We start from the raw sequence: 23,344 nt of genomic DNA on the forward strand, positions 1-23,344 counted from the left end.
GATATGTAGGATTTCAGATGGAGAAATTAAACATAAGAATTGTATAAAATACACAGAAACATGGGGTCTGTGTACTATAAAGGGAAAGTAAACATACAATTTCAATCCAAACAATATATATATCCCAAAACTAAGCCAAAGAGACAATAACCCTTAGGTAAGATAATCAGAATCGAAAATTGCTACAATAAGTTACTCAAAATTTCAGTGCTGTCAGCCAAAGGTGATTGTGTTTATGCACAGAAGGAAAGTGTAGGTAGGGAGAGGAGTGGTAAAAACCAACTGAATTTGTAAAGATACTAGTTGCATCAAAGTCTTCTAAATAGTTATGTATTTCAAAGATCTACAGGAAGATATGATGATCATGAATCAATAAATATGGGTCACAAGCAAAGTAGAAATTATAAAACTGAGCCAGACAGAAATTTTGAAATTGGGGACAGTCACCACATGCACAAAGCAGATATTATATGAAAGAACCAAGGAGTCTGTATGCTTGAAGGTTAAACTATTCTAAACCTGTAAATTATTCAAATAGTATCATAGGAAAAAATACCAACAGCAACTTGGGGAGGAAAGGGCTTATTCACTCACGGTTCAATATAACAACTCACTGTCAGAAGCAGTGAAGGCAGGAACTGACACAGGGCAGGAATCTGGAGGAGTGCAGCGTACTAGATGGCTTGCTCTTCATGGCTTGCTCAGGTTGCGTTCTTAAAGAATCCAGGACCACCAGCCCAGGGATAGCAACACCCACAATCAACTGGTCCCTCCTGCAAGAATCAGTAATTAAGAGCATGCCATAATGCTTGTCTATAGTACAATCTTATGGAGATATTTTCTCAATTGAGATTCCCTCCTCTCTGATGACTCTAGCCTGTGTCAAGTTGACTCTTTCTAAAACTAGCTAGTACAAGCTACCCCTTGTCAACTGAACACATGAGCACAAGACTTTTCAATTAGAATCCTTTCATTTATCACAAGATATCACATTCATATTATTATCACAATATAAAACATAAATTACTTTAAAAGTCATACAGTTTTCACAATTCTGAACACATTAAATGTTCAGTCTCGCTCTTTTCTCTTCTCTGCTCTCGTGCCCTCTTCCCCTTCATCCCTTCTCTTTCCATTCCCCTCCCCCACTTCCCTCCATATGCCCATGCTAGCCTCCTTAACTTCTCTCCTCTTTTCCTCTTCTTCTCTCATTAAACCTCTCCACATGGAAAAAAAAAGTTCAGTCTCTTTAAAATATTTAATTTTATTAGAAATCTGAAACATCCTTTAAAAGTTCAAAGTCTTCTAGCTGTGGGCTCCTATACAACTGAATCAAATACTTTCTTCAAGAGAGAAGAGTCAGACGGAATAGTTACAATCTAAACAAAGCAAACCCGAAGTCCAATACTGTAAATAACTCAATGTTTACCTATCTGGCGTAAATAACTCAACATTTACACATCTGGGGCTCACTCAAGATTTTCTGGGCTCCATCAAAGGGAGCCTGCTCTGTGGAACATACTTCTGGAATCTTCTAGGCTCCAGGTAGTGCTACACTTCCACTACTATTGTTCTTGGTGTTTATTCCATGGCACTGGTATCCCTCAGGGCAACTGAGCTCCACTTTCACCAATAGCTTCTCCTGGACTCTCTTCGGCCACTACAAAACTGCCATACAGAGCAAATCTTCAACTGTTCTCCATGACCTATTAATACCTTCATACCCAGTACCACCAGGCTGACTCTTCTTCTCTTATACAAATTTTGCTGCCAGCACATGGTACAACCTTGGCTGCCTCTGAAACACAGCTTCTGCATGCTGATCTTGAGGAAATATTTCTAAGAACACACCTCTATCCTGTTGGTCTCTTATTAATCAGAGCTGATTCTTTAGCCCCAGATGACTAGCATCCATTGACCCAGCAAGGCAAAGATTTCCCTTTGGTCTGTATGACTACTTGTTTGTCACAGCCAGTTCTTCCACTCTAGCTAACCTGACAAACAGATTCTTCACAGGAAGGGCCCAGTAGAGTCTTTGCTTCCCTCTAAAACTTCAAAAGCCAGGCCTTTATTGTCTGATTTTGTTATCAGTGTTCTTTTTTCCCCCCATTATTTTAAAGATTTATTTATTTATTTATTTATTTATTTATTTATTTATTTATTTATTTATTATATATAAGTACACTGTAGCTGTCTTCAGACACACCAGAAGAGGGCATCAGATCTCACTACAGATGGCTGTGAGCCAATGTTCTTATCTTCTAAGCTCTCACATAACATCTTACTGAGGTCTCCACACTAGATAGTTTTTTTAGCCCAAAGTTCCAAAATTCCTCTGCAATTCTCCCCAGAACAACATGCCAGGTCTATTAGAGCAATACACTACTGTTACCAAGCTGTAGATAGAGTTACTATGGGGAGGAATGGATTTATTTTATAAATAACAGTCCATATAACAGTTCATTATCAAATGTAGTAAGGGCAGAAATCTGAAGGCAGGAGCTGATGCAGCAAATATGGAGGGGTGCTGCTTACTAGCTTGCTTCCCATAATTTGTTCAGCCTGTTTTATAGAACCCAGGGCCACCAGTCCATGGATGGTACCAGCCACAATGGGCTGGGATCTCTTCCCATAAATTACTAATTAAGAAAATTCTGTATAGGTTAGCCAAAGCCCGATCCTAAGGAAAACTTTTCTCATTTGTGGCTCCCTCCTCTCCAATGACTCCAGCCTGTATTGAGTTAGCATAAAGCTAGCCAATTCAGGTCCCCAAAAAAACAGGAAGAGATCATTGGAAATCTGCATGCCACATGCAAGCCTATCAACCAGTGGTCAAAGTTGTGCAGAGAAAAGAAAGCAATCCATTTGTAGAGGTGGTTGCTATATTAATTACCTTCCTTATTGTAATATCTGGCAGAAGAAAGGGACGTTTTGACTCATGACTTCAGAGCTATTTCAACCCACTCTGCTGAGGTGCCACATTATTCCCATTTGTGGTGGCAGGATCCTGACTCAGTAGCCATTCACACCAACACATGTGTACCAGGAAGTAGAAACAGCTCAGGAGAGAAACAAAAGCAGATACCACTTTCAAGCCTTGCTTCCAGTGGCCCACATCTGTTAGCTTGGTCACTTTCCCTTCAGGTCTAACAACTCACAAAACAGCAGCAGCAACTGAGCACCCCGTGTGCTAACAAACTTGAAGCGATAGAGAAGATAGTACATTCAAGTCCTAAGAGTTGTCTGAAAGAATTGATTTCCAGGAGAATTATTTTACACAAGATATAAAGAGTTTTACAGACGACAAAGACCCACCCCATTGAAATCTAGAGGGAGCATGCTCTGCTATTTTTCAAGCTTATTTCTGCAGCTTGTTTAAAAGTCCCAGACAGTAAGTCTATTACATTTACTGTCTCATATATGTTAATCAGAACTGTAAGGATTAGGAAGAAGAGAGCCATACCATAGCAAAATTCTAATATTTTGGCAAAACAAACTCAGAATTAGCCTCAGCCAGATTATGAAACTAGTAACATATTGTGATGGGAAGCAACCACTGTAGACAGATGCATGCTATTATAAGGCACACTGTACTTACAAAATCTCTTAAGGATTCGTGGTAACCCAGAGAGAAAAAGTGAATTGTTGCTTTTGCTTATCACATCTAAAAAGAAACAGAGGTTTAATTACATCATTTGAGAGCTCCAATCAGGGAATGTAGAGAAAACTTGTATTAAAAAGTAACAACAAAATAAAGGGGAAACAAAAAATTAAGCATATAGGAACCAATGGAAATTAACAATCTTATGTTAAATAATTACAATAACTAGGAGCCTAGAATACAGGGTAATAATAGGGAGAGATGGGAAGACTAGACCAAAAAGCAAGAACTAACTGTCTAGTAGAAAAATATGTAGATTCTGAGATTCAAATAGATTGGGAGTAAAGATATAGGCGTGAATATAAGCATATCAGGTAACTGAACATCTGTAAGAATATCAGGAAATATAGTCTATAAAACAAAGAAAAACGTACTAGACATGAAGACACTTCACAGAGACAAGTCACCCCATTGATATCATAGAATGATCATAAAGGCTCATGAAAAGACATTGAAGTATATGAAATAAAAATCAAGATAAAGGAGTCATGAAAACACAAGCATCTAGAGTCCCAATATCACACTTGTAATAAATAGTAGAAACAGACGGAAGCCACAGCATTTGAACAGCTTTACTCGCCATCTTGTCTTCAGTAGTTTGAGAATGCTATTCTAACAAGAGTGGAGCATAGTTTTCCTTTCAACTCTCATAGTTAAGTTCAAGTTTAAGTTTAAAACATTTCTTCATAAATTTCAAAACGATTAAATTGTTCAAAAGAGGTTTCCCAGCCGCAATGAAGCAAAACAAATCTACAAAACGGACAGAATTTCAGGAAATCTCTATTTAGAAATTCACACAGTACTTATCTTTTAAAAAAATCTACAGAATAAAGAAGACATGAGCCCTTTGAAAGTTCTTTGAACTCTGAAAATAAAAGCACAAATTTTATATCTCACGTTCATTGAGAAACCTTCAAATCATAACACTTAATTAGAGGATCCAGGTGAAACAGATTCCTATTGTGTAGAGTATCTGGTAATATGAAGTATCTGGAGTGCATGGATGCAGAAGCTGTTATAGAACATGAGGCAAGTTTGTAGGGCTATGGAACTGAAAGGTTGGTGATGTGAAGAATGGAGGGTGTTTTGTAATCAACTGTCACACAGTCAAATCCTGGAAGTCTAACCCATTCTCACCCATTAAGTCTAATACTGGAGACCTTCAGTCCACCTTTCTCAGCTATGGTTAGTCATTTCCTCTCTCTTGTTACCAACTGCTGTGGTACCTCTCTTGGCATCGTTGCCCATCTCTGAACCTCTATTCTGAAAACCATGAATGAGTCCTTGCTTCCCTGCGGTTACATTTCTGTGATCAGCCTCCCCAGCTGCAATGTCCTTGTCCAAACGCCCCAGCTTTGAATCAGTTTTTCTTCTTTTCCATGGATATGGCTCTCCTACAGACTCCTTTCCTCTCGATGCTAAAGCTAAGCTCTGATCAGGCAACCTTGGTCTTGCTAGCATCATTCCTCCCTTGAAGAAGCTTTAACACATGAAACGTTGCTATGGTATTTTTCACTTGGACCTAGATGTTTGGGGCTGAAAAAACCATTGCAGAGCCCACTGACACCCCAGCAGCTAACTGCCTGCAGGAGCTGTAACCTGTCTTGTAGGGACTCACTGTGTTTGTACCTCATGTCTCCACCTTTCAGGACCATATGGCTTCTATCTGTGATCATGTGCTTGAAGCTGTCTGATGGAATTGGGCCTCACCTTGGATCGATCATTAAGAGTAACTTCTGTGATCGATAAGGTTAATTCTACCTACTTCCTGCCTGAAAGCTCTCTAGTCAGATATTAGGTCTAAAAGATGGTAGATATACAAGTGGTCGGGAAACCATAGTCACCCGCTTGCCAGATCACACAACATAGGAATCAATATGAACAGGTGTGCCCAGGTAGACATCTTCAGAAAAATCCTGTGATTACTAAAGACTAACTCAACAAGATGTGTAGTCTGCTGTTCTACTACATGCGTCTACCACTCTGACATGTCCCAGGGATGCTCTTTGATTCCCTACCTTTCTGACAGGGTTCTTTCAGCAACAATACATAATTTCTTTCTAACCACATCTCAAACTACTGACCTATCCTATGGCTCCATCAGTCAGAAGGCAAACTGCTCCATTTTCCTAATAAATACGCCCCCTTTTCTTCCTCTCTAAAGTGTACAAGCCAAGTAAGCAGCACATCAGGACTGTATTGGCTCAAAGGGAGTCAGTGGCAAGAGTTTAATAAGGAAGAAACTAACTCCTTTTAGGAGCTGCTGAGCCCTGACTCGGCTTTCAAGTTTAGAAGAAGCTCACTTGTGGGAAGCATAAATAATAGGACATCGCCAACATCAATTATGAGCAACATTTCTTTAGCATGTATTTTTCTCAACTAATTTGAGATGACCCAGGCAACTGTTATAAAATAAAACATTCAATTTAGAGGTCTTGCTCCCGATTTCAGAGGATAGTTCATTAACATCATGGTGGTGAGCATGGTAGCATGCAGGCATGGTGCTGAAGCTAAGGGCTATATCAAGATGTGCAGGCTGAGAGAGAGGAGAGAGAGAGAGAGAGAAAGAGTGAGAGAGAGAGGTGAAGACTTTGGGGTTGGCATGGGTTTGAATATCGCAAAGCTCATCCCTAGTACATAATTCCTCCAACAAGGCCACACCTCCAAATCCTTCCTAATACTGCCACTATCAGGTGAGTAAGCATGCAAGGTTTGAGTCAATGGGGCCCATTCTTTTTCAACTCATCACACTGTCCCTCTTTTGATAATTCAGTATATTCAAAAACTTCTTAGGGCCATGTCATGGCAATTTAAGCTTACTTTTAAATGCCAGAATCTGCATGCAGTTAAATAAGTAAAGTTGAGGCCTCTAAACATTCAGTATGGAAAGTCCCACATAGTCAGACCTGGCCAAAGAACATCAAATTTTAGTCAGTTCAGAGCTGTGTTGATTTGTTCTAGAAAATTTCCTGTCTTTAGATTGCTCCATTATATTCAAACGGACAGTTACCAAAATGTAAAAGGCAAGCACTGGGGTTAGAGAAACCGTTCAGCAGTTTGGAACACTTATTAGTTTCCCCTGGAGTTCAGAACTCAGCACCTACTTTGAGTGGCTCACAACTGCCTATAATCTAACTCTATGAGATCTGACACCCTTTTCTGGCCACTTGGGCACCTTTGCATGTCAACATACTCACACAAACATGAACACATACACTTAAATAAAGATAAAAACAATTCCGTAAAAGGCAAACATTGGTCTACTTCCTGGTTGTTAGCCTTCTTTAAAAGAGAGGTAAGCTTTTTACTCCTTGTTTACAATATGGCAGACTGAATTATACCCATCTGAACACCAACCATGTTGTTATGGGTCTTGTATTAAAAACACTGCCGTAAGAAAAGAAATGCTTATGTCTAAGAATGCCCTCCCACACACACCCCAGTGAGCTTCCATTTTTCCATTCATCAAGCATTCAGAACACAAGCTTGGTTTACAGAAGCCTGTGTCCTAACATAGAATGGCTAAAGCAGAGGCCACAGGAGAAGGAATTCCAACTTGTAAACAAAAATTAAGGTGAGTTTGTTTGTTTGTAACTTGATTATATCCAATTGAAGGATGTCAAGGCAAGTTCATTTGTAGTACCTAAGGCCATCTAGGATACTAGAGCACAGGGAAATTTATTCTAGAAGGTTCTCTGTGTTTCTAATACTAAACTGAGAATTATTTTTAAAGGAAAGAAAGAAAAAGTGAGATTCAAGGAATTGTCAGAGATGAGTTTTAAAAAGTGGAGCTGTATGTCCATTACTGTCAGAGCGATTAGGGACAGAGTAGGACAGAATGGGATACAGGAGCACATCTAAAAGTCATGCCATTTATCTGGCATCGTGGAATCATGAAATGTTAAAGAGTCACATCCCCATCCCTTCCGCATTGCAGGCCGTCCTCAAGACAGCAATAAGGATCATTTCAGTTGCCTACATAAAAAGAAGAGTGTGCCATTCATTTACCAATCAATGAGCCATTTTGCTTGATCCTCCAAGCAATTGAGACGAACCAGACAACATGATTAAACAAAGAGCACCATTCTAAACACCAAGCATGGACCATAATTTTAAATAATAATACCTAACATTTGTGTAGCACTCCAGAGTTCCCCGGTCTCTTTTACAAAGCACTTTTTCATTTATCAATCTCTAAGAGATGAAGAAAGATGTAAGCATGAGACAGGATTAATATCTGCACTGCACTGGGTAAATGAGGGTGGGTTTCTAGAATAATGGAAAGCCTGAACTGCTCTGCATCAGGGGCTGATGAATTGCTTATCTCGGCTTCATTATCCTGATCAGGGGCACTTATGAGAGAAATGAAAAATTGATGAGCACCGTCATAATCAAAGAGAATAAATGTTTCCCTGTTAAAGCGAATGCATAATCTTTCCAAGAATAAAATAACAATATTCATTCATTATTAAATTCTGGTAACACTGACACCAAAGCTCACTTCATCCAGTGAAGGAGAATTAACATTGTAGAAGAAGTATGTTTGGACTTTGTCATTGTCCTCGTCCTCGTCATCATCATCACCATCATCACCAACATCATCATCAGCAGTAGCAGCACCAGCAGCAGCAGTAGCAGCAGCATGTGTGTGTGTGTGTGTGTGTGTGTGTGTGTGTTTGCATGTGCACATGCACGCACATGTGTGTATCACATACTGTTATAGAATTCCGGACTCAGAAAACATGGTTCCGGGGATCAAACTCAGGCCATCAGAGATGTGCAGTAAATGCTCACAGGACCTGGTGTCGGTCTGTTGGTTGTGCAGGATGCTCTCCCTTTCAGCTTGTTGCAGTCCAGTCTGCTGTGTTTGTTTGTTTGTTTGTTTGTTTTTTCTAATTGGCTCAATATTTTCAGAATCCATCTATGACAACATGATGACTTACCATTTTTTAAAAATAGGCTGGTTGCCCTCTACAACATGAGCACTTCTTCTTAATAGATTGCTTTTCTTTCTTCCCGAGATTCTTTTAGAGCACATGTCAGAAGTATCAGATGCGCAGCGTACAGCCGAAGTTAAAGTATCTTAATACAAAGACTTCTCTGTGGAGTCATGAGCTTTCACCGGAAGACCATCCTATTACTTTAGTGGCCTCCACCCCATCTTGGTCGGTCTCTGCACAAATACGATGTAAGAGATACTTCATTACATAGCTGTCTGCTCTCTAGCTGTTCCTATTCATACTTTCATTAAATTCACAAGATGTAAAGCACAAAGCAATGGAATTTCCCAACTAAGTGCTTTAAAATATGTATTTACAAGATAATTGAGCCAAATCCGTGCTACCACATGGCAACACGAGGTTTTGAAGTAATACTCCACACAGGTAAGAAAAGCCACAAATTGAAAGAGTGTCCATACTTTCACCCCCCAAAGATAACCATCTTCCTCAGTACCGTCCTTGGCTTAGTTTGTTCTGGTCCTGTTTCCATGATCTCGTATTTGTGGGCTGTGTTTATATAAATCTGTCTCTGACTTATGTGTTTCTCATTGTGCTTATTATACCTGTGGGTGGATACTGCTGAATGTCAAAAACTCATCTACCCGGTTACAAGTATTTGGGGACAATGGGCAGTCTCCTGGGAACTCATGCCAAATTACAACCCATCCTGCCAAAAGATGTATTACAAATACTTATACAACTGAACATTCATTGACATAGAAAAATGCCAGTTCTGTCATAAATAAAACATACTTTGGAACATGGTCCCAGTGAGCACCTAGCTTTATTTCTTTCTAAAAGACAGTGAAGAAGGTGTAGAAACGAGTACGCATGGAAGATTGTAACTCAAAGATGTATCTAGTAAGCATCAATTCTAAATTCCTTTTTTTTTGAGAACAGAGTTCACCCCTTTATTAATTGCATGTACCAGTCAAGAAGGAACTCCCAAGAGCTGAAGAAGTGAGCAAACTTCCCCTTGCTGCAGACTGCTGTGGCCTATCACCAAAGAGGATTTGGGACTTTGACCATTCCAATACCATGTGTGTCTTGCCTGGCTGCCCTGGTGAACAGCCGTCCAAACACTTCAGGTCCTTGACAACCAAATGAAGAGTCTTTCTCTCCCCTTAGGCAGCTAGTTCTGGGGCAGCAACTCAGCTTCCCGTTTGCCTTGTGGGGAGTTGCCTGCCAGCTGCTGGGGCTCCCAGATCTACCACTGACCTCATCTCAGGGTGAAGCTGTGGACATGGTAGATCTCATCTGGCAGGTTCTCCTGGAGTTCTCAGCTAGGAGGCTAAGCTCCACCCTTCAGGTGATCCAGAGGATTACCTCCAGGTCACAGCGCACACTGCTGCCCAGATCGTCCAAGATCACACCCTTCTGGGCCATGTTGTCTTTAATGGCAATGTTGCCATTGGGGTGCAGACCCTGCTTTCATGGCGGAGAAACTCAGCCAGGTGCTGATCCATGAGGTGGCCTATCATCTAGATCATGTCATAGGAGTTAGGCTCTGGACTAAAGTCCTGCAGCCCACTGCAAAAGTAGTTCCTCATCTTCTTACCCTCTTCCTCCAGATAGGTCTTGGTCTAGGCCAGAAAGTCCTCTGTCATGTCCACCATGTTCACCACCCTGAAGAGCAGCAGAAGCAGGTGCTTGATGATCCTTCCAATGCCAGCACCACAGCCCAAAGCACAGGACTTCCCTGTCTTGTTCAGTTCTTCCATTAAAAATCTTTGAAGAAACATCCGGGAGCTATTGAGTTCTGATGTTGGAGATGTGGCATAACCTACAAGAATGTGGCCCAGCGTGGGTGGGATCTACTTCCCACTGGGTCTTGATCTTTGGATAATACAGTTTCCTCTCTTCAATCACCTTACTTGTCATGACGTCATCAGCCACAGCTCTGCTCCCATTTCCTCATCGAGATTGTCCCTCCCCACAGGTAACTCAGTCCTCTCCAGGTCCAATTCTAAATGCTAATGATCATTTGTTTATGGTCTTGCAGTATGGATACTCTTAAATATCTACAATGTGATCCTAAGCCTAACTATCACAGACTGCATTTGGAAATATAGAAATGTGACATTTTAACCTGCCTCTCAGTCCTAATCTTGGAGAAGGAAGGGGTTCATTTTAAAGGAAGGAATATACCTCTTTCCAGCCTACTGTCTTTCTCATTTTAAAGGTTTCTGGTAACATTGAATCAAGCTAACTTCAAATCTTTTGGTTGCCCCATGGCAATCTTCCCCCTGTACTTAGGAAGGTTTCTATTTTTCACACTTCTCCATTCATTGAACTATCAGCTATGACGATTTAGCGGAAGACCAGATATCTTTAAAATAACGTACTAATACTCAAGTTTGATCTCAAAACCCACAGGTAATAGCTTTTCATGAGATGTTTGACTTTTTAGAAGTCAGTCTTGGGTTGCAGCTCAGTTGGATGAATGCTTACCTAGAATGCAAGGAAGCCCTATATTGTAGTCCCAGAATTTCATAAAGCTAAGCATGGTGGTACGTCCTTGTAATTCAGGCACTTAAGACAGTGCTTCCCAACTGTGGGTCACGACACCTTTGGAGGATCACATATCAGCTCTCCTGTGTATCAGATATTTGCATTACAATTCATAACATTGGTAAAAATACAGTTATGAAGTAGCAATAAAATAATTTTATGGCAATGGTGGTACTGAGCTCACAATATGGGGAATTTGCATTAAAAGGACGGCAGCATTAGGAAGAGAACCACTGAGGAAGGCATCTCCATCGAGGAAAAGCAAGCAGGAGGATCTGAAGCTCTAGATCATCTTTGGCTGTATAGTATGTTCTAGGGAAGCCTATTCTAATGAGAGCCTGTCTTTAAAATACAAGGCTGCACATGTTGCATCAATGGTCTATCATGAGCTACAAGCCCAGCCTCAAGGCTGAAGTTCTTAAAAGAGAAAAACGAAAATGTTACTCCTGCTAAGTCACCTTTCTCTAAGCACAAGGCTTAATGACCCCTGTGTCCAGCATTACTTTTAGCTGTTGCTGGAGGGGTAATGGTATGAAATAGCTTCCACATGTGAAAGGGAAAATGGCTTAGCCTGAAGAAAAATCCAGAGAGGGGTGTGAAAGGGAGAAGTGAAGGTCAGGAACCATAATGAAACTAAGCATTCAAAATTGAGCTAGAACTTCATCTAAACTAAGGAGAAACAAGAAGATATGTGTGGAGTGATGGAAATATAAATACTAGTTCTGATTGGATCAGAACATGGCATAGGAGACAACATACCTTCTCTTGGAGGAAAGTACATGCTAAACTGTCCAGAATAGTTTGGATGAACATCTATATAACAGGCATGCCATTTAAGCATGCTGGAGTTCATATTTAGATCTAAGTTAAATATAATTTTAATATATAACCTATTCTTGGCTCAGTCCTTTATTTACCCTGGGATATCAATCTCCCACACTCCCCCAAAGCCCCTCACTAGAGAAGCAGGTGAGAACTAAGGTTACCCTGAGTGAAAAACAGAAAGGTAGAAAAAAAATTGGTCACAAAATAGGCAAGATGAGTTGTAAGATGCCCCAGGCATCTGGGCATGCCTGAGATTGGGCAGAGAAGACTCATGAATGTACCATCCTGGGATGAACCATAGAAGAAAAGAGAATGGAATCAGCAGGGCTTACTGGAACAGATATCAGCACCCAGAGGGCTGTTCATGGACCACTGCATCTCCCTAAATGGTTCACATACACATAACTGCATTCTTATAACACCCAAGAAGGAACCAGGTAAAGAGACGGTAACATTACTTTTAGAAATTTGGGCCTTGAGAGAACTGTTTAGGAAGAAGGAGACCAGGAGGAGGGGGAGGAGGGGACAAAGAGAGGATGGCAGCCGAATATAATCAAAGTACATCATATACATGTATAAATGTTTCAGTGAAATATTATTTTGTATAATAGATACACCGTAATTTAAACGATAAGAGAAAGGGGGTATGGATCTTGAAATAGACTGAATATTCTTTCTCAACAATGTCAAAACAAATTGTGTTTCATTAATCAAATTTTGGGCATCAAGGGGTTCATAAGATGTCGCTTTGATCTTTACCATTCAGCAGGATCCAGGGGTTCATCTGCACTCAGGGTGCATATAGCTTTGCAAAGAATTTCAGACTTTAAAAACAGGTCTTTAGTTTCTGAAATTTCCACTTCTTTATTGAAATAAAAATTTTCAGCTTTAAGAATTTTGATATTAACTTGATAAACTTTACTCGAAAACCTAATTCATCTAGCAAATAAAATATTGCCCTCAAAGTCTGCATTTCTCATAAAACAGAAGGCGTGGACCAATTCTGTCGCCTTTGGCAGGTGATCTGTCAGGTTCTGAAAACCTCTGACACCATTTTGCTATTGGAAGGAGACATTGATTTTAATTCTGAGTATTTTGCCATTCTTAATCAATCTCACTGATATTGCATTTCAAATAATGTTTTCCTATCTCTGACCTAAAAACAATATATGGAAAGAGTGAAGTAAGTATACATTTTAGAAAGAGAACAATAAAATGACAGAATTATTGTCAGTACTACACTTCCTTATTTCTGATTCAAATCAGAACATGGCATAGGAGACAACATAGTTTCTTTTGGAGGAAAGCACATGTTAAATTGTCCAGAATAGTATCGGACAAGCATGTATATAATAGGCATGTCATTTAAGCATGCTGGAGTCCATACCTAGAACTAAGTAAAATGTAATTTTAATATAGCATCTACTTATGATCTCATTTTGAAATACATTTGTATCTCATTAGAAAAATGACAATACATTAAAAAATAAAATATCAAAATCAGTAGGTTTGCATTGAGCTTGCCTGTTTTTGTCTTGCTTTCTTTTATGTATTTTTTCTTAAGGAACTAAACCCTGTATTTAAAAAAAAAAAGAAAGAAAGCTTGAGCTTTTTAATTGAAAACAACAGGTGTGTTGCTGTTTGTGTTGCCAGATCTGTTGACAACTGCTTCTGGGGTGAAACAAGGAAAGAGAAATCCACCTCACAGGAGTAAGATTATTCTTAATATGAGCAAGGACAACCGAAGTCTGGGGTCTTTGTCCAGAGCTGATTGTGGAAGTTGATCTCACCAAGTCCTCACATCTCCTGCCTCCCTTGACCCTCCTGAAACTGTGCCAGCAGCTTAAAGGCAGTAGCTCCCATGCCCTTGGTATCTTACTTCTTAAAGATATAGGCCAACTTTTCAGTGTGGCTAAAATTTCGAGAGGTTAAATAAAAATGGTAGGGTCAGTTGGAACACAGCACTTGGGACTTGCCTTAAATGTTCAAAAGTAAGGAACACCCCTAACAACCCAAGAGACACTGAGGAGGGGGCACCCTTCAAGAGGAGCATCCCAGGTTTCCCTCTTCTTGACAACAGTGCTGAACAGGACCAGAATTGTAAGGTCACAAATCCAAGATCCATAGATGCACATCTACAGAAGGGAAAAGGCCAGCAGATTCGGTAGTCTGAGATACTCTCTCTTGCAGACATTTCTCTGAGGGGTTAGGAGTGTCAGACATTGACCTAAGTCTCTGAGAAGTGACCCATAAAGTAATTAGAAAAGGAATCCCTCCACGCCCCCACTCTGCCCTAGTTTCCATAGCTAGGTCAGATGAAAGGCGCCTGTGTTTATGTCTTGTAACAAGGAGCCTCCCAGATCCATCCCCCAGCAGGTGCCAGGAGTTAAACTCATGGTCGCCCCAGGCGCCTTGGCACCTTCTTAGAGCTGGGAACCCTAATGGATTAGATCCCCTCTGTGCAGGTGGCTGCTAACCGGGAAGCCAGAGTTTTACACTAGGAGAGGACCTTGGGAAGCGACTTCAAAGGCTTGAAACAGTTAAAGATGCAGCGTTTTCTAAAAAGGCACCTAAATTGCCCATCTTGCTGTGCACACAAGCCCAGATGTGCTGTGCACATCTGAAGGAGGGGATTTCAGAAGAAAAACAATAGATATGGCACAGAGATGAACAAATGATGAAGTATTTTAAGAGTACATTTTATTGGAAATTATAAATCAGTTGTTTTATTTTTCATGTAAAATATAATCACCATAAAATATTGAAAACTTGGAAAAATTAATTACTGTTCTTCAAAAACATTTTTAAAGTCCATAAGCCAAATCAAGGATTGATTTCCCCTCTTTTGATCGTACAACTTCATTCCATGTGCTTTTAAATAACAAAACCCTAACAAGCAAAACAAAACGAAGCTCACATTCAGGGTTTTCACCAAAGTTTCTCATTTCAGTTCAGCTGCTCACATAAACAGGTTTGTCAATAGCGCGCAACATAAACCAGCATTTTTTTTAACTGACAGAGAAACCTCAGGAAAGAATATAGAAAGCAGATGAATTAGGGAAGAGCAGGCTAGCTGACTGCCTGGGGAAGATGGCCCCAGGGAGGCTCACAGAAAAAAACCCGAAAGGCTTTATACAGAAAGGCATTTTGACACACACAAGAACCAAACATGACTTCTATTGTAAAGCTAGTAATCTAATGGGAAAGAATTCACATTCTGTTGTTCACGTCCACAGAGACTCGGGGAAGTGTGCAAAATTCCTTCCTTAATTTTCAAACGTCCCATTCAGTGGATTGACTGAAAGGAGAGATTTCTGCTTTTGAGTTTTCGTTAAGGAAATCAGTGGGAAAGTAGACAAAATACTTCCCATGCTTAGTTGAAATGTCAGAGGGAATGCTAGAGTTATCTTAGGACTTTGGTTTCTGATGTCAAACCAGTCAACCACTATCTATGAACAGGCACCGGAAAGAATTCCCTTTAAAAGGAAACAGATGTGTAGAGAGAAAAAGCAAAAACAAAAACAAGAGCTGATAATGAAGATCTGTTGCATAACAATAAATAAAGTCTCAAATTGCTTCATACTAAAAGATGGTTTGTTTCCTTTATTGTGTAGGATAGAAATCTGAAATCAAAATTCACAGTGCCTAGTAAGACACTTGTTATCATGACAGTAGTCTTCATAAACAGGGACATCTACTCTCAACTAACACTGCACCTTTTATTTGCTGGATGGGACCAGTATTTTATGTAAATTAATCTTGGGATTTCTGTCCTGGGAAGACAAGAGGAAGCTATATGGTGATGTTGCTCTGAGGACTGACTTGGAACACATCCCCATTTCAATTAGCCACACCCCCAACTGTCTTTGAGGAATTCTTTGTCAGAGTCAAGTGTTTTAGTTTCATTGGGTTTCATTGCTGTGAAGAGACACCATGAACTCGTATAAAGGACATTTATTTCGTGCTGGATAACAGTTTATTATCATCATGGCAGGAAGCATGGCAGCATGCAAGCAGACATGGTGCTAGAGGAGCTGAAAGTTCTACACCTTGAGAGGACTATCTTCTGTAGGCAGCCAGGAGGAGGGTCTCTCTTCTACATTGGGTTGATCTTGAGCATAGGATCTGAAAGCCCACCCCCACAGTGAAGAACAGCCTCCAACAAAGTCACGCCTACTCCAACAAGGTCATGCCTACTCCAACAAGGCCACCCATCCTAATAGTTCCACTTCTCATGGACCAAACATATTCAAATCACCACACTGGTTCCAATATGAATCCTAGAATCCTCATGACTTTTGAAAGCTCCCAATGCCCGTGTGATGGCATTCCAAATCTGTGCTTCTGAATTCTGGAGCATAAAATAAATATATGGGGGTAAGGAGTGGGGATAGAGATTTGACATCTAAGGACTATGATATCTGTCAACTGAGTGGGCCACTATTGATCCCTTTATTTACATTGCCTCTCGTTTTAGCAAAAAATGGTTGGAGTGGATTAAATTTTCAAAGTCAATTATAAAAGGAGCATCCAACTGTGGGAGGGAATTCCACTTTAAGTTGTAATCTCTTAAGATTAACTTTCACCATTTTTGTTGTCTTCACAGATGTGTTGAGAATTCCTACAAGGGATATATTATCAGTGTTTGTTCCCCTTCCTCCTCTTCTCTCTCCCCATCCTCCTTCTTCTTGCTTTTCTTTCTTTCTTTTTTTTTTTTTTTTTGGTTCTTTTTTTTTCGGAGCTGGGGACCGAACCCAGGGCCTTGCGCTTCCTAGGCAAGCACTCTTCTTCTTGCTTTTAAGGAGAAAATATCTCCTATATTTGAAAGTCTCTGCCTGTGAGTGGCATCCAAGAGAAAGAAGTCCATGGCCCACTTGGCAGTCTTTGTTCTAAAGAAAATATATATTTATTTAAGTGAAGATAGATTAAGTGGAGATAGGATTCAACCATGGCAACCTTCCCTTCCCTTGCATACAGAAACACAATTGGAAAATAATTTAGCTATGTTCAAGAGCTAAAATGGTTCCATAGTATGCTGGGTCTAGAAGAAGTGCTTTTGTTCCTCTCTCTCTTTCTCTCTCTCTCTCTCTCTCTCTCTTTCTCTCTCTCTTCCTCTCTCTCTCTCTCTCTCTCATCCTACTATGGCCTTTATAAAGTCTATGAAAATATGAGGTATTGTCTCCACTGACTGAGTCTACTCCCACCTTTTCATTTAGGTTGTCTATTCTAGAGTCTTCTTTTACTTTACCTGCCAATGGGAGCAGAGAGCTGGCCATAAATGTGTACTCAGTAGGTTCCTGTGTGAATTTACCCATTAAATCAGACCCACTGTTGTATCTGCATTGGGACAGTCTCCCTATATAAATCCCACAAACATTTCATGCTCATCGGAAAGCTCAAAGCCTTGGCTCCCCCTCTATCATACCTGTCTCCCAGGCTCTCCATCAGCATGAAAAGAGGTAATGGCACCGGGAAGGATTGGCAAGGGTGAACTTGCCAGAGCAGTTGTTTCAGAAGACAAGTAGCTTCAGACAGTTACCTAGAAACTTCACCCCCAGGTATACAGTCAAGAGGCATGGCAGTCCAAGGCAATGCACAAAAAGAAATACAAGAGCCTTTCTAGCATTATAGTAGTTAAAATGTTCAACAAATTCAAATGTCCACCGGCAGGTAAGAGGATAAACAAAATGTTGTATATCCATACAATGAGATATTACTCACTCAACTCAGGGAACACAGAATCAACACATAACACAGCAGATCACCTTTGAAGACATCATACTGAACAAAGCAAGACATTCACGAAAAGGCCAATAGTATATGACCGCATGAGTATGAAATGGCCTAACCAGTAAAATCTGTAATCTCCATGGCTTAGGAAAAATGGATTGACAGGTGAGAGTCAGAACAGGGTTTCTTCTTGACATGATGAAAAGCTCTATAATTATCTGTAGTGACTTTCATATACGTGACTACGTTAAGATATGATGAGTATACAGAGGTATAGTTCTGATAATCTGCATACTATATGCTCCAAGTGTATAGATTTTTATAGAGTGTGAGTTATGTTTCAATAAAGCTCTCACTGAAGAAGAAGAAGAAGAAGAAGAAGAAGAAGAAGAAGAAGAAGAAGAAGAAGAAGAAGAAGAAGAAGAAGAAGAAGAAGAAGAAGAAACAGAAGAGTGGCCAGAAGTCACAAATCACATAGACCACATAGAGAGTTAAGCTATACCATAAACGTTTTTTGTTTTGTTTTTATCTTGGGGGGGCAGTTTGTAAGTACTAAGGGGCAATTAGCTGTCTTTGTATTCTACTTATTGATAACAACCAAAGAAAACTCTATCACAGGAGCCAGAGTAATTTCAATTTGACTTACATAGTTGGAAGATGCAGACATTCCCAGAGAGATGTTGAAACAAAGAAGACTTGGTTCATGGTTTTCTACAGGAAGACAGTGAAAACACATGAAAGTCTGCAGTCAGAGGAGAACATGTTCTGCCAAGCAGTGTGTGAGGCCTTTTCCTTCCGGCCTCTCCCTGAATGACCATGATGACCCAGTGCTCCATCTAGAGGGGGCGTGATTAAACTCTCTCCGTTTAGTCCCTTTCATCCAAAACATTTTAATATGAGCTGAGACGTATGGTACATAAAAAAAATGGACACAATTAAACATTTGCTGGCATTAAATCATGAGGAAATCTGCTTTAAAATAATTCTTTGGTACACGTGTAATTTTACCACTTTTATGTAACACAAACATAGGCGTGTTAACAACATGGATGGGCTTACTCATCTTTTCCCAAAGAAGGGAATCTTGGCTGAATGTGGGATACTGCGGGATGTAGGTCATCTTCAGTATTTTTCGGAGTGTATTGATGTTTTAATTTTAAAACCATCAGTTCTGGGCCAGAGAGATGGCACTGTAGGTAATCACACCTGTTGCCAAGCCCCGATGACCTGAGGTTGATTTCTGAAATCAACATGAAATTGTCCTCTTACCTTTAAACACCTTCCTTGCCACATGAATGTGTGGTCGGTGTGTGTGTGTGTGTGTGTGTGTGTACGTGTTTGTGTGTGTGTGTACGTACTTGCACATGCGCATACACACACACACACACACACACACACACACACACACAGTTAAAATTAAAGAAAAATGTCCAAGAAGAAATATTGTTCCTAAGAACAATAGGGGAGAAGGACAGTTACTGTGTCACTTCATCAGAAGCAGCAGAAAGAAATGAGACCACAAGACACTAGCAGAGAAGGGGCATCGTCTCTGTATGTTTTAGCCCCATCTCTTTCTCTGACAAAGCCAGAGAACCGCAGAGGTCGTCGAATTGATGCTCTCGATGTTGAATCAATGTCTTCATCACCATCCCTTCTGTTCTCATGCTAGCTCTGAGAAAGGAGCTGGTTCTTAGGAACATGACTCTGCGTGGCAATCTCTGTGCGTTTCAGATCCCAGTTCCCTCCACAGATGAGATAAAACAAGTGTTTCCTTGTGAGACTGTGTATTGCTCCATGCACTCTGACAAGTTATTGGCATCAAAGACTTGTCTTTACATGCCTTCTCCCACACATCCGCACTTGGAGTGACAGGGGAAACTTTAATCAGCTTCTCAGAGAGATAGAGTTCAGCTAAATTCCCTCTAGAAATATTGATACCACACTGTTGATGAAATTGCCGTTAGCTGAAGATTTACTTTTTAATTTTGATTTCACAGCAGATGTCTTGACTTAAAACATTTTAAAAGTTTGAAGATTATTAAGTAGGTAGGTAGATAGATAGATAGATAGATAGATAGATAGATAGATAGATAGATTATTGATAAGGAATATTGAGTTCCCAATAATATGTTCTCAAATAATCTACCTGATCAGGTGATCAGGTCATTTCTCATTTTACTTTATATCCTTCCTACCTTAGATCTGATAGCCAAGTGTCTACATGAAAACTGAAATTGGTTGATGGCAAATTCCCTTAGTGAGTGAAATAGTTACCAATATACTTATCTAAAATAGTAGTCACTTGGTGATATTCTCTAGAAGAAATGACATCTCTAGCTAATGATATTCTAGTCAAAAATGGTTGCTGAGACCCACTGAGCCTGGACATGGTAAGAATTTAATTCAGAGATGAGAAAAAAGAAAAAACTAAAATACTTTCAGTGCTTAATCATGTCAAAATACAATTATCAAAACAAATTTGCCTGTATGTTTGTAAATTTACCCAAGTAAATCAGTGTATTAAATTCAGTCACAATTGTTGGAAGGCATTAGAGTTTGTTCTATTCAATATGCCGGCTCGCATACTGTGAATGATGACATTTTAGTGAGCGAGATCACTGGTCAGGTATCATAGACTTCAATGAAGCACGAAAGATTTGATTTGCAAATAAAAGCATAAAATTTTGTAGACTTTGAAGACTATTTCTATCAAATGAATGGAATATCTGAGGGTGTGTCGAACTTTTTGCTGAAGGTCGAGTTGCTCCTTGATCTTTGAGAGAAACCGAAAAGATGTCATTGCCACAGTGGATGTGATTAATAAGGCTCTTGGCTATCTTGCATTGTATTTCAGAAATAAAGGTGGATAGCAGAAATTAGGAATTGCACATCAGTTATAATGTATACCTATACATTAATTAGAATACTGAATCTTATTATTAGAGCTAGAGTTTAGAAAAATTTCCTTACTTGGTACAGTTTGAACCTGACCTGACAGGGGTTATCACTGAGATTACAGTCTCCTCATTTCCATTCTGCAGGAAGCCTCCTTAGCCCTCCCTCTCTCCAAGTCTTTTCCCTGGAAATTCTCTTCCTTAGGCTCATCAGTGAGGGCGACCTGTTAGTAATTCAAAGTGATCTCATTCTATGAAGAATAGCACTGACTTATCTCACCAGAAGGCCCATGTACCCACATGCTGTCTTGCCTACAACAGGCTCAGCTGAGAACTGACTGGCTGGGGACAACAGACTCATGCTCAGCGTTCCTTGTGGTTGGACTAAATCTCTAAGAGCTTTAGCTTCAGAGCCCACATGGGACCCTTAGAAATCTACACATAGCCAAAGGCTATATTTTTCTAGCCTTCTGTCCTTTGCCTCCCCGTCCTGTTTCTGAGATGAGCATAAAGAGAAATCTCAGATAAAATACTATTTTAACTTCCCAGAGAATCAATGCTTTTTCTTAGTCTATTAATTAACATCCCTTATAGGAAACGGGTGACTGCCTTTGAACAGCCAAATGACTGGATCAGAGACCAGTGTGAGGATCCCCTTGTTAAAACCGTCAAGTTCGGGTGCCCATCAGTCTCAAGAGCCATCTTGTATTTGAATCAAGTCAGGTTACTTCATGAAAACAAATCCCCCAGGCTAAATGATGAAAACACAGAGAATCTCGCAAGAACCTAAAATCATAATAGTTTTAAGTCATTGAGTTTAATAAAAATTGTTACATAGTGGTAGAGAACTGAAAAAGACTTCAACCTAAGATATCAGGAAACTTTAAAAGATTAATAAAGGGAAACATTCTTTTCATAATAGGACAGAATCCAAAATGTGTGCCCATTCCAACATTTTTCTTACACCTGGTTCATCAGATGTTCAGATTCCTCCTTGGCTTTGGTTACCAGTCAATCCAGTGGCTCCTGACAGATCCTGTCAGCGTGCTTTCACCTACCTCTTCCTGAGAATTGGGAAATTACTCTATTTTTATTTTTGTTTGAAGAATTTCTGCCAGGCTCTTGAAAGCAAGTATTCTTTTCTAGTTTAGGCATAAAATAACAACCCCAGAAAGTCGGTCCTGCGTCGTGTGTGCCAAGAGTGGTCCACCCAGAGCACTGAGGCCTCCTTGCTAGGCTTCTCTTGAGAAACAGATCTTGCTGGCTGCATCTTTATGCTTGTTTAAATAACAAAAGCCAATGTTCATACCCGACTCTCACTTTAGTCTCAGTTATGAAATCATTTCCACCCTTATGCATCTTTAAGACGGGAGGATTGTGGGTAAGTCATAGTATGTTCTGTGTTTCTCTCTAGAAGCTACCCAGCAGGAAGGAAACTGCCATTCTAATTCAGCAACCAGACTACTGCATTTATAGGTCCCCGTGGAAAGCTATTTAAATGCACACATGTGAGTGTGTGTGTGTGTGTGTGTGTGTGTGTGTGACTATACACTGATCTCCAGTTTAGATATGCTTGTGTATTTATGTCTTTATGATTAAAGAAGCTATCACAAAGAGACAGCTTCACACAGCTCTCTCATTCCGAAGTCAATCCTATTGTATCTAAATATTTTTCCCTACACTAAGGGGGTAAAGAGAGCGTGAAAATCTCTGGTAGCTTCTCATCCATTTATCTGAATAATTAAAAACAAATGACCACACTAGTTCCACAAGTACCAACTTGTACCCCACACCCTCCTATCTTTAAATAAACAAGTCTTTGGACATTTTTTTTTTGCCCAGAGCTGGTATCTCCATTATCTTGTCAGGCGGCATGCAGCTTAGAAGGATCAATACTCATACAGGTGACTTCTAAGGGACACCTGGCGGTCCAGGCACTGACATGTTAATTAAGCAGACAGCACTTCTCTTCAGGCACAGGACTTTGAATTTATCACTTCTTTGGGGGGTTCTTCAGTCTGTGTTTTAATACATTTGGTAGCCTGGAGGCCAAAGACCTTCACGAAACCTGGTAAATAATAATTTTTGGAGCTGTTTTACTGGTAACAGTTTGACTGACGAAAAAGAGGACGTCCTTTTTTTCTCCGTTCTATCCTGAGTTCTTAGCTTCGCTCATAGACTGACGTGGGGCCTCTGAGTGTTAGAAGACACATTTTGTAACACTGACTTAGCACACTCTGAACAAAAGGCTTTCTCTAATAACTGCAGTGTGGAACTTGGCTGGTTAAAATCAGCAACAGTAGGAACAACTTTCTATCACAAGCCTAACCCCAGTGTGGATGAGTCACCCTGGTGTTCCAAACCACCCAAGAGAAGGACCCTGACTTTGTTATGTTCTAGATTCCCATAATGTTCTGGTTGACTTGACTGAGAGGTTGTGCAAATGGTTTCAAATCTGGTCCATTTCTTTTAGTGACCCTTTATCGTCATTTGAAGAGATGAAAGGGAAATGGTGCTTTCCTTTCAATGTTTCCTTTTTTATTTCCCTTTTTCTTTTTTTTTGTTTTTTTTTTTTTGTTTTTTTTTTAAATTTAGAGAATACTTTATTGGTTTTTGTAATCAAACCCACGTAGATAAGACCTTACATATTTAATACAGTGTGTTACCCCTGTACAAATGGAAAAAACTTAAGTTCAACATTTCTAGACCAATATGGCTGTTAA

General features: G+C 40.0%; 1 pseudogene; it reads right to left on the reverse strand.

Moving 5' to 3' along the window:
• Positions 1-9,880: 9,880 nt before the first annotated feature.
• Ntmt1-ps1 (N-terminal Xaa-Pro-Lys N-methyltransferase 1, pseudogene 1) lies at positions 9,881-10,542 on the reverse strand (annotated as a pseudogene).
• Between the last annotated feature and the right edge of the window lie 12,802 nt (positions 10,543-23,344).

Source organism: Rattus norvegicus, chromosome 17 (assembly GCF_021556685.1).
Source record: "Rattus norvegicus strain SHRSP/BbbUtx chromosome 17, alternate assembly SHRSP_T2T, whole genome shotgun sequence".
Taxonomy (NCBI): domain Eukaryota; kingdom Metazoa; phylum Chordata; class Mammalia; order Rodentia; family Muridae; genus Rattus; species Rattus norvegicus.